At 41.4% G+C, this 15,595-nt stretch overlaps 1 pseudogene; it reads right to left on the bottom strand.

Annotated features, from left to right (window-relative positions):
• Window positions 1–1,315: 1,315 nt before the first annotated feature.
• Window positions 1,316–1,415, bottom strand: LOC123572007 (U6 spliceosomal RNA; annotated as a pseudogene).
• Between the last annotated feature and the right edge of the window lie 14,180 nt (window positions 1,416–15,595).

The following is a 15,595-nucleotide window of genomic DNA, read 5'->3' as shown; positions in this document are numbered from 1 at the left end:
TGTCTTCCCCTACCTTATACACTTCCATGAACCTTTACTCTTCCATATGAATGTTCAGGTTAATTTTTGTTATATTTTATCCAGCATTTTTTGTTTTTTCAGTTGGAGGCTTATTCATTATATTTTCTTTCTGATTAATGCTGATATTTAGAAAAGGTTTGGATTTTTCCCTACCAACTTAGTAACAGTTCTTAAAAGTATTTTAGAAGTTTTTCAACCTCTTCTCTTGGGATTTTAGGTAGAAAACAGTGTCGCTGCAAATAATTATAACAGCAGCTAATAATCAATGAGTATACATATATCAAGACATCATTGTCTCGATATAATGGACATGGTGGGATTCTTTATGTACTCTTCACAAGAACTTCAAGCCTACAATTCTCCCCCATCTTACAGATGAGGACACAGAGGCAAAGGGTGAATAAGTGACTGCCCAAGGTCACCAGTTAGTAACACGGTGAGGGTGGCATCAGCTTCCACGCTTCCCCTGTCAGCCACCACACCATACTGTCTCCCTAAAATAGAGTTGTACTTCTTACTTTTATGATTTATATCTTTCTTGTATTACTGAACCAGATTCTGTCTTGTTAAGCAACCTTACCTCTTACTTCACAGAGAAAATAAAGTTCCTGTACGTCTTTGAAAGGGTTCTTCTTCCCCCTGACACCAACTTTCCAATTCTCCTATCCTAACTGGGAATTCAACAATTCAATTCTGATGCTAACTGCAGAGTTAGGCTTGGACTCCACCAATTGAAGGACCCAGTCCCACATGACTGTGCTTTCTGCAGATACCAGTCACAAATGGGGTACCCCTTTCTGCCCAGGCAACTACAAATTTGGGGGTTCCCACAGCCCTCTCCCCTCAGGTTCAAGAATCCGCTAGAAACACAGAACTCAGGAAAGTGCTGCACTCACCATTCCTGGCTTGTGATAAAGAGTGCAACTCAGAAACAGCTGGATGGAAGAGATGCATATGGCAAAGTCTCAGAAGGGGCAGGGGGCTTCCACACCCTTGCTGGGCACACACCTCCCAGCACCTCCGCATGTTCACCAATCTGGAAACTCTCCAAACCCTGTTGTTTAGGGGGTTTTACGGAGTCCTTGTTACATGGGCATGATTGATGAAATAATTGATCATCAATGATTGCTGTCGATTTGTAGCCTCTTTCCCCACCCAGGAAGTTGGGGAGTGGGTCTGAAATTCCCAATCCTCTAATCATGGCTTGGTCTTTCTGGTGATCAGCCCCAATCCTGAAGCTATGTGGGGGCTCCCAGCCACCAATCATCTCATTAGCTTACAAAAGACGTTCTTTTTATTAATGAAATGCTTCACGAATTTGCATGTCATCTTTGCACAGAAGCCATGCTAATCTCTGTATTGTTCCAATGGTAGTATCTGTGCTGCCAAAGCAAGCCCGCAAAAGACATTCTTATCACTCAGGAGATTCCAAGTGTTTTAGGAACTCTGTGCCAAGACAAAGACCAGATATTTATTTTTTATTATGCCACAGTCCTTCCACGTCCCATTGACAAGTACACTCGCTTATGGTTTCACATTCAGTACATTCAGGGCCCTCTCTCCCATTATGATGGGCAAAGTGTTCTTCCACCTGCCTCAAACTGTTTTCCCACATGTGCTTTACACACTGCAATGGTTAATTTTATATGCCAACTTGACTGGGCCACAGGGTGCCCAGATATATGGTCAAACATTATTCTGGGTGTTTCTGTGAGGGTGGTTTTAGATGAGATTAACATTTAAATCTGTAGACTAAGTAAAGTGGATTGCCCTCTACAATTTAGGTGGGCCTCATCCCATCAACTGGAGTCCTGATTAGAGCAAAAAGGCAGGCCAAATATGAGAGAATTCTTTCTGTCTGACTGCCTTTGAACTGGGGCATTGGCTTTTTCCTGCCTTTGTACTAGAACTGAAACATCAGCTCTTCCTCTGTCTTGCGCCTGTCTGCCTTTAGACTGGAACTACACCACTGGTTCTCCTGGGTCTTTAATTCATCAACACATCCTGCAGATCTGGAGACTTGTCAGCTTTCATAATCACATGAGCTAATTCCTTATAATACATCTCTTTCTACACATACACACACACACACACAAATTTGTGTGTATGTTCTTCTCTGAAGAACCCCAGCTGACTTTTACCTGATCCAGCCACACATTATGGTAGGAAAAATACATCAAATCACAATATCCCTTAGCTCACCCCTGATTATGACAGGATTGGGCTAAAATAGCTGAATAATTTAATCAATAAGTTTTAGCTATTTGAAATACGTAGAGATCTATACTCCCACCCCCACCGCACTGCCAAATACAGAGAATACACATTTTTTTGAACACATATGAAGCACATGGACAAAGATTTGTGACCATTCACTATGCCACAAAGGAAACCTCAACTTGTTCCACTGAGTCACCATCATAGAAACTTTATTTGAAAATAATTATGTAATACAATTAGAACTTAATAGTGAAGGAATTCTTCCTTAAATCCCATGTGGCCAGAAACTGAATTCCACATTACTAAATAACCTTTGGTTTAAAAAAGAAATCTGAAAAATTTTAAAACTTCATAAACCAACAGTATAAAAATATTACAGTCAATCAGCATTTAATGGGAAATTTATGATTTTAAACAAAATTACCAGGAACCAAAAACATAGAAAAAATGCACTAAAGATTCACATAAAGACATTAGAAAATGGGCAACAAAGCAAACTAAAAGCAAGAAGGTAAAGGGCAGAAATCAGTGAAAGTGAGAACAGCAAGACCAGCAACACCAAAGCAGAGTGAAATGGAAGAGGAATTGAGAGAGTGGAAAAGCATATACTCAAGGGACAAAAGAGGGATTTACTTCAGATAGTAGTAAAAGAGCATGATAACTACTTGTGGATAAATTGAAAAACCTAGATGATGTGGAGGAAGTTCTAGGAAAATAGATAATGCAAAAATTGGCACAAAAAGAAATAGGAAATTTGAATAAGCCATTGATTGTTAAATAAATTGAAATCTAATAATTTCCCTTCCAATGAGCCCCCTGTCTAGACAGTTTTGTGGAAGATTTTTAACCAACTCTCAAGGGGTGATTAATTCAGTGTCAAAAACAGTAAAGATTGCTCAGCTCATGTTAGGAAGCTGGTGTAACCTTGATCCCCAAACTAAATTTAAAAAGGAAAGAAGCTCATGTTAATTACAAATGTAAATGCAAAAGCTTAAGTAAAATATTAGCTAACACAATGTAAATGTATTAAAATATACATTATAACCAGGTAGGGTTTATCCCAAGAATGCAAGGATGGCTCAACATTAGAAAATATGTTAAATTTATTATTTATTAAAGAAGAAAATTTATATGATTATCTCAATAGATACAGAGAAATTATGATAAAATTCACCTCCTATTTACAGTGATAATAATTACAATGACAACAACAACAACAATAATAATAATGACTTCATAACAATCCAGGAATAGAAAAAAACTTCCTTATCTTTTATAAAGGTTATATGTCAAAACACTATAATAATGCAGAAACTTTAGACACATCTTAAAGATGGGCCCCAAGGCAGGAATGTGGCTGTCATTGCTAGTGTTTATCACAGTGCAGGAGGGCTGGTGAATGCTAGGAGGAAAAAGGCAGATGTAAGAGGGGTGAGAATTATAAAGAGAAGACATAGAACTGCCTTTGTGTAAATAAACATATGTCATTTTATTTAGAGACATTTTACTGTATGCCATTTATATACATTTATGATATTATTTATATATTTAAGTCTATAAAAAACAAAACCATCAAAATACAAACCTTGACATGTATTAAGAATTCAGCAAGGCTGGTGATACAAAACTTAATAAAAGTCAACAGCATTTCTCCATATCAATTAGAAAATATAATAAATATAATAAATTAGATATAAACATAAAAATTAGATATTAGATAAATTAGATATTAATGACAGCAATAAAATGCATAATATCTAGGAATTGCCTTAGAAAAAAGTACATAAAATTCTAGGGGAAAATTTTAAGTGAGATTTTTTTTTAAAGACCTGAAAAACAGAGACATTTAGTGTTCTTCAATGCACATAACCTAATAGTATAATGAAGTCAAGTGTCCCCAGATTAATAATATAAATAAAGTGCTATCTGTAAATAAAATGCTATCCACTTTGTAGATGGTGGTAGTATATGTACAGTTTTCTTTTTCTCCATATTCACCATGTACAGAGGTAGCTTCTAGAAACATTAAAAACCTTAAAAGTAAAAAATAAAACTGTAAGTGAATAAAAAATGATGTGGGATAATTATGGCAGAGAGGTGAGTAAGGACTTCTTAAAACCCAGAAAGTAAAAATCACCAGGCCAAAGGGATGAATTTGTTTACATCAAAATCAAGGATTTCTGCTCAACAAAGGACACTTGAGACAAGCTTAACAGGCAAGTAATGGACTGGAGCAAGATACATTCAATATCGGAAATGGAAAAAGGACTGCTATCTAGTGTAATATACACAGATACAGATATATCCCTGTAAATCGCCAAGTGAAAGATTACAACTGTATTAGAAAAGCAGACAGAGGATGAAAATAGGCAAAAACAGAAAGAAACTCCAAGTGTTCCCAAACATGAAGAGAATACACGATTTGTTGGAAAATGCAAATTACACAGAGGTGGGTCACTTTAGCCCATCAGAATAACAAAACACTGGGTATGCCAAGTGTTGGCATTGCTTCTTGGTGTGGGTGCTGAGAGGCTGATACGATGCCACCACTGTCAACCAAGGGGGCCTCTACAAATTAAGTGTATGCACACACCCCAGACAAGCTCTCCTGCAGCCACTGGGGGGCATTGTGTAGATGCTGCCCTCAGTACTGCTGTGTGAGGAACTAAAAGCAGCCAGGGTCCGTCTCAGAATGACTGGATCAGAAAACTGGGGAGTGCACACCATGCAATAGATTATTTACCCATCGGAAGCCATGCAACATGGAAAGATCTTAAAAACAGCACAGAGTGAAAAAAGTAGAAGCAAAATGAGCTCTAGAGCTTGTTATTCAGCGTGGTCCTCAAACCAGGACCAGCAGCAACTACATCACCCAGGAGCCTCTTAGGGGCTCAGGATCACAAAGCCCACCCAGACCTGCCCATCAGAATCTGCCTTTTAACAAGACCCTAGGTTTCAGCAAAAATGTGAAAAGCACTTTTCTGACTAGATGTCATACCTTTCCAGAAAGCAACTGTAATCAGAACACAATGAATTCAGTTCAGGAGTAAGCTAATACCCCAGTGGGTGGGGACCAGAAGACCCATGTTTGGAACTCCCATAAGACAAAGCCCGTGTGCGTTCAGCAAAAAAAAAAAAAAAAAAAAAAAGGGATGTTGCTGGAAAACTGGTTATCAGAACAGGATCTTGGAAGGACACCTCCCACTGCATCCTACAGATGTGCTGGATGTATTAAGAGTCACCTTTTCTTGCCTGGCCCCAAGACATTTGTGTCTGCCATCCCTGGTATATGGAACTCTAGTGCTGAGGAAATGAACTGCTGTGCAGAGGCAGGGAGTGGGGCTGAGAAAAGACGGCAATTTCTCTTTGTTTATCACTGTCTTTCTCTTTTACTGGGGCAATGGATGCATTCATAATTGTGAGTGATCCCGTAAGTGGTTGGCCCTCTTTTCTGGACCCAGGTGAGATCTGAGTTCACCACACTTCTCCATCCCAGGCACACCACCCACGTGGAGCCTCTCACTTTAATGACTCTCTTTACCCTCCTGTAACCAGCTCAAGTCCAGCTGCTCATCACTCAGAAGTCAAAGCATGAGAAGTGAGGTATGGTAGAAGGAAAGCAGCTTTTATTGGTAAAATGTTGGCAGATGTGAGAATGGCTGGGCTTAAGTCTTAAAGGAGCCATCTCGTTCTCCTGGGCTGAGTGAGGGGCTTAAGAAGGAAAAGGTGTGAGAAACATCTGAGAGTGGCAAAAAGGGGATCTGCATGTCTCTTCCCATGGTTATCTTGAATAATCACCCATCAGGAGATCCAGTCTGCATTATCCTGACTTTGGCCTGGTGGTGGTGGGCTCACTGTTCCTAAATCCCCTTGACTGGGAGGATTCTACACTGGGGTCTCTCTGCCTGGTTTGTTTCAAAATTGACCCCTGGAATTTCTAAGCAAGCAAATAATTAGGTAAGTGAACACTGTTCACAGAAGTGCCTGGTGGAAAAGGGAGAAACAAAGAATTTCAAAGTACGTTTCAAGGCCGAAGGCAAGAAAGAAAGAAAAAAGTTTGAAAATGCATTTGAGACTGGGATACTCGGTTGCAATTCCCCACTGTCAAATTCCATTTCATTTCTGTGGAAAGTCGGTGACACAGTCGATCTGTCCACTTCCTGCTGCAAAGAGCTGTAGTAGGGGCATCAGAATGGAATTCATTAACCTGGCCTTGGAAATAGTCTCCAGTTCCCAGACTCACAGCAGGAACTTGCTGGAGCATTATGCTATGAGGACCTAGGAGCTTCTGAGAAAGTCTGTCCTGCATCCCTGTGCAAAGTACATAATAGTAATAAAGTCAACAGCAGACAAAGAAGACAATGAGCAGAATACCAATTGTACTGTACATAAAAGTCCTTCATGCATGAGGAAGCTGACTAAACCATGCTGTTATGGGGTCCTGGGAGAGAACATTGATGGTAGAAATATGGGAGTCCAATGCATGCATAGCTTGGGTTGTAATGAGAATAATCTGGTATATATATACAACATTCAGTCTTATCAGTGCACAAGTGCTGCCTTGGGCTGCAGTCAGGATACCTAAGGCCACACGGTTCTATAGGGCCACTTGTCTAATCCGTCAGCTTTCTTTTGTGAGAAGGGTGATGGCATGATGGGTGTTATTAAAGGCAGTGGTCATATGTTTAGCCAGGGCCTCTATTTTTAATGCTATATATTTGGCTGCTGCCTGGGAGGAAGATGGCTAGTGGGTAGAACCACTGGGAATGACCATTTTTTATGGCATCCTACAGATATGCTGGATGTATTAAGAGTCACCTTTTCTTGCTTGGCCCAAGAAAAACTCTGGAGGCAAAACAAAACATAAATAATTAGCAATGTTTAAAATTAAAAGGTCATAAGCCCTACCTACTTCTGAGAATTACAGGAAAGGAAGCTCATGGGCAACTAAATGTTTAAATTATTTAGTATCAAGACATATAGTAAATTATATTATTCCACATAGAGACAAAATAATTTAATGAATCAATGTTTTTGAATACATTTCTCATGAAAGCAGTTTACTTTGATTGTTGCATTTGCCTAGGTCCAAAGATGAGGCTCTGGTTAACTTGACTTTGGTATCTGATACTGGCAGGAGTCAGTGCCTTCTTTAGTTGAGATACGTGCACCCAGAAGTCAAAGCCCTATAACTTAACAGCATAAGGATTAGTTAATAGCACATGATAAGGAGTTTTTCAAGGGGTTGGGGGTGGTAATACTGGAGAACATGATGCAATTGGAAGCTCTAAAAAGATTTTTCAACATTGTGGTGATTAATTTTTAGCTTTGATAAACCCCAGCAAGAAGAAAGAGACTAAATTTAGGATTTGATTTTGAGGACATTTGTCAAAGATGTTAAAAGACTGAAAACGTTTGATTAAAACAGAATAATAGTCATTGTAAAATAATAGTTATTCATGTAATCAAAGTGATAAACGAATGTAAAGGCAATACAGAAGGTTAAATGGATGTAAAAGCATTAACCCTTTTAAATTTCAGTTTTTTAAGCAATCAAAAACCTAATAAAGACAGCATAGGAATTATCTCAATAAAAGGTAAAATCATGTTTCTTAAGCCAGTTATCAAAAATGCAAAGAAAAACCTTCTGCAGTATGACTGCTTCTACTTATGGGAGGCCCATTTAGTACCCTGGAAGTCATACTTGATGAAAAGGTTGCTTGAATTAAATCAGACACAAGAAGAGTGTGTTCAAAGTTATGAACATAGCAGGGGAATATATCACTCTTAGTAACAGCATGAGAAATTTCCTGATTGCACTGAAAATTTAGACATATCAAAAAAAGCCAGGTTGGGCACAGTGGCTCACACTTGTAAACTCAGCACTTTGAGAGACCAAGACTGGTGGATCACCTGAGGTCAGGAGTTGGAGATCAGCCTGGCCAACATTGTGAAACCCCATCTCTACTAAAACTATATAAATTAGTCGGGCATGGTGACAGGCACCTGTAGTCCCAACTACTTGGGAGGCTGAGGCAGGAGAAATGCTTGAATACAGGAGGCAGAGGTTGCAGTGAACTGAGATCGTGCCATTGCACTCCAGCCTGGGAGACAGAGTGAGACTCCATTTCAAAAAAAAAAAAAGATGAAGAAAGAAAGAAAAAGAAAATCCAAGATTACAGAATCATGTTTTACTGGGGGAAAACATTGTTTTTATAGACCTCTAGGATAAAACATTTCCTCATCAGGCCACAACAGTTAGAACTATAGGGGAAAAAATTATAGGAGCTGATGGAAAAAGTTGAAAGAGAGTTATCATCTCAGGCCTTTTCAAAGGCAGAAAAAGATGAAAGCAGCAAGATACAACAAAAGTTGAACTTCTGAGATATGAATCTGAGAAGTTTTCAGAAGAAACAGATTATAGAATTAAAATGCAAAATATATTTAATTTCATTAAGAGCAAATCAATACCTTTAGAAAACTTTGTTTTAACATAGGGAACCATTCTTTAGAAAAACTATTATAAATAATTCCCTTAATTATAGATAACTTAATTAAATATAAAATTCCTTTTATAAATTCCCCTTCATGAACTTTATCATGACTTACAATGACCATCTATGACATGTTTGGACTTTCTTACATGTCCTGTACTTCTCTCTTTCCTAAATATAAGTCATTTTTCTTTAGGGCAAAAATTTATCCTAAGGAAAACAAGTTTCTTTCTTACACAAAATCATTTTCTTTCCATTATAACTTTTCTTACCAAAAATACATCTTCATATCCACAACTTTCTTTACATCTCTCTCCTACTTAACATTTTTTCTACCTTCTTTTATAAATAACTTTTAAATAACCTCCAAATTACATAAAATTATTATCTTTTCAATAAGAACACAGATAGAATTATATATTAATTAGAATTTTCATTCTTTGTAAGCTTGCATTTTAGTGAAAACCTAGGAAGCAAGAAATCCTGAACTGTTTGTCAGATGTTAGCAGTTTATAAACAAACCATTCCATAATTTTTGGAACATGTTTTCCCATATTATAATTTTTTCTTTATTGGAAATGACACAAACCTTCAATGAGCATCTATTATTTAATTTAAGTATACAAAAGTCTACTTACAAGCATTTATCTCATTTACAAATACTCAATTTTTGCATTTTTAACAGTTTATCTAGGTTACTTCTGAAAACTGATATATTGGACAAAACTAGTCATTATTTCAAGTTATTTTATTGTTAGCCATTTAAAATGTCTGAATAACAGGTGAACACTTAAGAACCTTAAAGTTAAACACATTTTGCTGATAACTTGAAAGATTCACTGTTTGCATTGAACCAAGAATCTGAATTAGTCCTATTTGTCAAAATAATCACAAAAACAAAGATCATTCCGTTTCTGGATGGGTTTATAGTCTTATAACCTTTGTGCCAAACCATGGCACCTTAAAATATAGACAGAGACAAATATAAAACCATTTGGTCAATAAACTCACAAAGAAATGTATGCTCACAATTCTGAAGACATTTCTATTTTTATCAGTGATATTAAAACCAGTTGTAATTACTAAAGATTCACATGAATTTGAAAAGCATTTAGAGTTAATTTATGAGTAGTCATTTACTTATAAACCAATTTGGTAGAATGCTAGACACAACATATAACATAATACATGTACCTATACACAAATATATCCAAACACCTATACATACTTGCACAAACAAGAATCCAATAGCTTTTACCTGAGAACTCTAGCCATAATAATACATACTTACCATTTGATAAAAGATAGCTGGGTCCAAATTATCTTTCTGATGAAATTGGAACCTGGTCACATGGCTAAGCCTCATTTGCCCTGATCTAAGAAACTGTGAACCAAAATTTGGATAAAGCAGTCTCTATAGCAATTTTGTTTTAAAAACCTTGTTTACCTTTTTATTCATTCAGTTTCAAATTATTTTCTAATGTTTCCATTTTAGCCAGACTGGATAAACATTATAAGAAAAACAAAATCTCCAAGTAACCTTCAGATAGTAAGCTTCATTTCAATAGCAGTAGCTTCATAACAGCACGTTGAAAGCAGCTAGCACATTCAAAGCAGGCAGAGAGAAGTAGACAGAGAGTTTTAGAAGACTCTGCTTACCTTTATAGTTCCATGTTAACCATTTGAGCTCTGGATTTTCTTCACTGTCATTTGCCTATCAGTGTAAAATGTGCACAGAAACTGGCCATAATATGTAACCAGCTCAAGTCCCAGATAGTCTAGAAAAGAGTTCACATGCTTTCTCCCTCAACAAAGCTTGACAAAGATACGCGAAATACACTAGAGTTCCAAAGAGGATGACAAAATCCAGGGCTGGGATGTTGGAAACTGTTTCTCCCCTAGGGAGGAGAGCAGCAGCCCATCTTGCTACTTTCTGACTTAGCCTTGGCTGGTGAGATGGAGACCATGCCAAAGCACCCTCAAAGAGAGGGGTAACAATAAACAGAGACACAAACACAGATGCAGATGCAGACAGGGAACTCCAAACTGCTCCTTGAAGAGGGGAGGCTGGAGAAAAGTCCTGAAATCTTGTCTCAAACCCGGATGGCACCACAGATGACCTGCGTTGGGTCCAGACTTCACAGAGGCCCAAAAGGTACCACAGAGTAACCTGTGTTAGGTCTAGATGGCACAGAGGCCAAGATGGCAGCATAGATGACCAATACGAGGTGCAGACGGCTGGAGAGCCCAGAGGGCAGAGACAGAGGATTCCCAGGTGCACTCCAGTTGATTTGCCCAGTCTTTGAAGTCTGTCAACTTCCCAGATGCTGCTTTCCTTAAGCAGCTGATGCCAAGAAGAGGAGGGAAGGGAAGATCCTCGAGATAAAGGTGGTTCCAGCAGATGCTGGGAATTCCCTAAAGTCCCAGTGGCTGGATCATCTGGCCACGAGCAGCTGGCATTTGCAAGTGACCCCTGCTCTTCCTGGTAGTATAAGTGGCTGAGCCCTGGCACTGCCACAGCCAGTTGCTCCACTGGTTGGAAACCAGATGTACAGGCTGAGCTGCTCAAAACACACAGCTCCTTACACAGGGCACTGAGTTTATAAACGGCTCAAATCCAGCTGTTCACCACCCAGAGGTCAAAGCATAAGAAGTGTGGCAGAAGGAAAGCAGCTTTTACTGTCAAATGCTAGCAGATAGAAGAATGGCTGGGCTCAAGCCTCAAAAAAACCATCTCTGCCCTCTGGTCAGAGTGAGGGGTTTAAGAAGGAAAAGGTGTGGAGATATGCAGGATGTTATTGGTCTTTATGTCTGTTCCTATGGTTATCTCGAGTAATTGCCCATTTGGGGGTCCAGTTTGCGTCATCCTGGTGACCTCAGCACCATGGTGGTGGCTCACCATTCCTAACTCCACTGAGCAGGAAGATTCTGCACCTGGTCCACTCTGCCTGGTTTGTTTCCAAATTGGCCCCTGGAATTTCTAAGTAAGAACATAATTAGATAAGTGAACATTGTTCATGAAAGTGCCTGGTGGAAAGGGAGGCGTTTCAAAGTGTTTCAAGGCCAAAAGCAAGAAAGGGGAAAAATTTTAAACACATTTGAGGCTGGGATGCTCAGTTACACTCCTGCCCTCTCCTCAAAGGACATCATTCTATTATGAACAAAGGACTATCCTTTTTGTGCATTCTGTGGACATGGGTTTTTAGTTTATGTAAACTTTAAAACCATTTTGCTCAGATCTCAAAACAAACAATTGAGTTTCTAAGTGGAATTGTATTAAACGCACTTGTGAATTTGGGGAGGATTAAATGTATGATATCAGGGCTTCCCAGTCGGTGTCTGGTGTCTCTCTAGTCTTTCACCAGGCAGGTGAATTCTCAGTGGAAATCTCACGAGTTCCCTATGACCTGGTCCCACGAGTCTGAGCAACAGCCTCTGCAGCGGGACCGGGTGCCCCTCTGTATTCTGTACATTCCATCCGTCTTGCCAGTGCCCCTGTCTCCCAACTTGTCCAGGCCGGCCCCAGTTCCCAATGATTACATTCTCTCTCATCTGGCCTTTCCACTGTCCTATCATCCCCACCCTGGCCCACTCTCCTCAGCCCTGTAGATGCTGTATAAATGGAAAACTGGTCACTCCTTGGGCTTAAATACCGTCACTGGCTTCCCAGGCCTCTCAGGGCCCCATTCAGAGCCCGGCCCCAAGTCCTTCTCCTTCACCCAACCCATCCCTTCTCAACCTTGCTGGTGCCCACCAGCCCTGCCCAGCTCAGTCCAGCCTCAGGTTCAAGGGCTCTGCTCCCTTATTCCTCAGGGTCTCTGCACAGGCTATTCCCTGCCCTTCCCTGACCCACTTTCCTGACCCAGCTCCCACCCTGGGATCCTACCCCATCCCACCTCTTTGGTGAACTCAGCCCTCCCCTCTCCATCTGCATCAGTCACCTGGAAGCAGGAGGCACAAGCCGGGTCCCCTCAGCAGCCCTCACACAGATCTGCTTTGTTCTCTGAGCACAGAAGAGAGAACACGTTATTACCCAGCTGGAACACACACACCACTGCGTGAGCTCCAGAGCAGCTCCTGGTATGTGGTGGCGGGGGCTGGAGGCACTGCTGAAAAGGGGTGGGGAGAGGCTGGATCCTAGACACCAGGACCTGCCCCCACGTGGACCCTCCTGGGCTAGGGCTCTTACAGCCCCCTTGGCATCTCCAAGGGGAGAATTGTCAAAGGAACATCGACCCCCTACTTCTCCTATTCTTTCTGCTTCTTCAGTCACTCAGTCACAGCTGCCCTCCGCTCACTTCCTTCCCTGCAGGATCTGTGTCCAGGACAATGACAGCCATCCTTTTTCCCTCAGCTCCTCTGCATGGTAGACATACAGCCTAGTTGCAGATTCAAGGCAAGCTGGGCTCCTGGGATTCCAAAGCCTCGCTGACCCAGCTCAGAGGATGGCAAAGCTCGCCTGACAATAATCATACCATGACATTGTGGGGAATGACAGTGCTAGCAATGATGATCTTAATTATTATGAATAATATTATCATAATCATTATTCATATTAGTAATAACAGTTTGCTTCTTATGCCATACCCTGGTTTTTGTTTTCATCTTTTCTTAAAAAAAAAAAATCTCTATTCAACGTTTTAATTATAAAAATAGTGCACGCTTATGGATGAAGTAGACAGAAGTATATGAAGTGAAATGGAAACATGTCCCTTCCGGTGGCCTGTACCCAGAGGGGCCCACGTTTCCCCAGCATGTGGGGCTCTGTCATCCAGGCTTCGGATGGAGCTGCATGGAGATGAGGTTACACTTCAAAGGCCCCCACTAGAAGTGGGTGCAGCTGCAGTTTGCAGCAGGCTGGCTGAGTCTCGCCAGCACCACAGGCCCAGCTGGAAGGTGCTTTTGCTGCCATGCCCCTCAGGCTTCTTCTGGGCAGGCCAAGAACCTCTGTCTTATCCAGGAAAGACCGGGGTTCACACACAGCCTTTCCCTCGGTACAGCTCACAATTAGCCATGAACTGGGGAGGACACAACCATGACTTAATTGAATCATGGCCTGGCTCAACTTCATGTTAGAAATGGAGACACTGGGCCGGGCACCGTGGCTCACGCCTGTAATTCCAGCACTTTGGGAGGCTGAGGTGGGCGTATCATGAGTCCAGGAGATGGAGACCATCCTGGCCAACATGGTAAAACCCTGTCTCTACCAAAAATACAAAAATTAGCTGGGCATGTTGGTACACGGTTGTAATCCCAGCTACTTGGGAGGCTGAGGCAGGAGAATCGCTTGAACTCGAGAGGCAGAGGTTGCAGTGAGCCGAGATTGCACCACTGCACTCCAACCTGGCAATGGAGCAAGACTCCGTCTCAAAAAAAAAAAGAAAGAAAGAAAAGAAAAGAAAAGAAAAGACAAAGAAAAAAACGGAAAAGAAAGAAAAAGAAATGGAGACACTGAAATCCTTCCAGAGGGGAGCAGCTGCTGTCCGACCCACCAGGTGACAGAAGTGGTCACCTTGAGGGAGGCAGCTGCTGGGTCTCCATGACTGGCTGGCTTCTGAGAGCCCCAGGACTGGGCTGAGTACTCCTGGTGGGACGTGGGAGGAAACAAGGGACCTGTGGCTGGAATGATCCTTCTGGTGGGGCACAGGGTCTCAGGCCCACCTGCTGAGGCCCCCTCCACATCAGCTTGGCTTCCCCCAGTGGGTCAGCCTCCTTCCTTCTTCCTCGATTCCTGATGAGAAGGGCTGGACTTCCCCCAGGGAAGGCTGTCCAATCACCTCCCCTGGATCCAGGATTCATAGCAGCTCTTCTGCCTAATCCAAATCCAGTCCCGCTATTCACACCCTCTCCCCACCACTAACTCTTTCCTGATGGGACTGAAAATTCAATTTTCTACCCCCTTCCTTACAACAGGGCATCCTCCCTGCCCTGTCCCCTGGGGATCTCTTCTCACAGGCACACTCTGGCAAGACAAGGGCCTCTGAGCCCCTCACCTGGGCATGGATCTGAGAGGCTGGGGGATGTGTGCACCTCAGAGGCGTGGCTCTCTCATCCCCAATACAGCTCCACAAACCAGCTCACACTGCAAAACGCCTCCCCCTGGAGTTGATTCAAAAGCCCCTGACCCCAGTAAATTTCCTTTTTCAGTTAACTCATCTTGGAAAAGGAAGCAGAATAGCAGGGCCAAAGGGAATAGACATCTTAAATTTGAGAGTAGTTTCCAAATGGCTCTCCCTTCCAATTTAGTCCCACCAGCCACCCGTAGACATGTGCTTTCCCCAGGGCCTGGAGCCCCACCTGCTGAACCCTAGAATCTGCCAATCTGACGGACAAAGATAACATCACCCTCTACCTTTGATTTGAGTTTCTCTAATTATTCTTGAAGTTAACAGCTTTCCATGTGTCCGTAGGCCTTTGTGAGTCTTCTCCTGGCTTGGCTCTACATAGTCTATGTTTTTCTTTTGCTTTTCTGTTTCCAGTTTTTCTTTTGATGCTTTTTTTTTTTTTGCATGCAGATGTTTAATTTTCTTTTCTTTCTTTTTTTTTTTTTTGTCACCACATCAATTTATCTTCAGTGGTTCTGCCTTTGGTGACATTGCAAAAAAGCCTTCCCATCATGCACAGTCCTTTTCTTTTTCAAGTTGTTTGTTTCTGAATAGTTTCAAAAAGATTCATCGCACTACGTTCCGAATCTGAAGCAGGTTCACATTTCCTAGGTGCTCAGATGTGCAAAGGGTACTTCTGTTCTCTGGTTCCTGAACTGAGTCTGTGTGCTCAGCCCTGTTCTGGGGCAGCTTGTTCCTGTCACGTGGCAGTGGGTTTGGCCACCTCGGGGTCTCCACAGTCCATAGCCCGTGGAA

Source organism: Macaca fascicularis, chromosome 2, assembly GCF_037993035.2.
Source record: "Macaca fascicularis isolate 582-1 chromosome 2, T2T-MFA8v1.1".
In the NCBI taxonomy this organism is placed as follows: Eukaryota; Metazoa; Chordata; class Mammalia; order Primates; family Cercopithecidae; genus Macaca; species Macaca fascicularis.
Note: the sequence above shows the minus strand (reverse complement) of the source record. Positions and strands in the feature narration are given on the sequence as shown.